We start from the raw sequence: 1408 nt of genomic DNA on the forward strand, positions 1-1408 counted from the left end.
GAAATTCTGAAAAAGACTCATGAAGGTCACATATATCTTCTACAGTGGAAAAGAAAGTAGGTGAAACATCATTTGATGGTCAGCTATGAACAGTTTAAAATAAGAAATGGTGATTACTACATTTACTCAAAATATTATAGAAGGAATAGACACATACCTCTAATTCTCTGTTTTGAAAGCAAGTTGTTATTGACCAACTTGTACTTGGGAGACTTGTTACAGAAGAGTTTTATCATCTTATACCTTCATTTAAAAACCTTTGTTTTATTTTTTCTTATGTTTAAAAAATGGTGTTCAGTACAGAATGGTTCTCCTATACCTCTTTAGCATCTCTTCTTCCACTTTGCCAGAACACTGGGACACTGTAAACCAGGAGAAGTGTTTCAGTCTTGGAAATCTTATGTTCTTTATGTGAAATGAAAGGGCAGCTGGAGTACATCTCACTCCGCGTGGAGATGGGTTCTTCTGGGGTCTGATTGAGTTTATGGGTTAAGATTAAAGAGAGGACAGGTAAAGGTGACATTGTAGTGGGTGTTTGCTGTAGGCCATTGGACCAGGAATAAAAATAGAGTGGATGAAATCCTTTACAGACAGACAGAAGCAGTCTCACGTTCATGAACTCTGGTACTCATAGAGATTTCAACCACCCTGTTCTCTTGTTGGAGGGTCAGCAGAGCAGGGCCGTGAGAACAGACAAAGAGTTAAAAAGTTTGGGAATATTTTATTTCTTCATATTTTCGTGCATGCAGTATTTTTCAAGCATGCATATGGAGAATGCCATCAAAACTCTCCTTTATGAATACTACATGGTTTGTGTACTTGTGTGTATCATTAACAAGACTATCACAGTACCATTGTTTTTTAACAAGTTTTCTTCAGTAACCAAATATGCATTCAGACAAGGCAGATGGGCAGGCAGGCAAGAAGGAAGGAAGTTATTACTAAACTTCCTCAAATTGCAAAAAGCATTCTTTCGCATCTGGGGACATTAAAATGACTCTGAAAAGTGAGAACAAAAAAATTTGAACAACTGCTCTGGAAAAAAATGCAAATATTAGACTAACTGCTCACGTTAAATGGGGAGTGTGAGCTCTACTTTCTTCTCCTGTTCACTAGTATATCTAGCCACCTAATTCTCTGTGCTGTTTTCACTTGCTTCCCTGCTGCTGCATTTTGATCTTTGCTTCCTGCTCTCTCCCCTGCTGTTCTTTTCAATAGTGTTCTGCTTTTTGTTTGTGAGTGGTGAAAATTGCAAGATTCCTGACCTCTAAAGAACAGACAGAACTGCAGAAATCAGTAATCTTGTAAATTGTACTTGGCTGTTGCTACATGGAATACTATTAAACATCAAGGAGGACTAATTAAAAAAAAAAAAAAGGTGCATATAAAATGTCTTAGGCTGCATTAC

Source organism: Empidonax traillii, unplaced genomic scaffold (assembly GCF_003031625.1).
Source record: "Empidonax traillii isolate 1590-97213 ecotype Southwest subspecies unplaced genomic scaffold, ASM303162v1 scaffold79:size2606397, whole genome shotgun sequence".
NCBI lineage: Eukaryota > Metazoa > Chordata > Aves > Passeriformes > Tyrannidae > Empidonax > Empidonax traillii.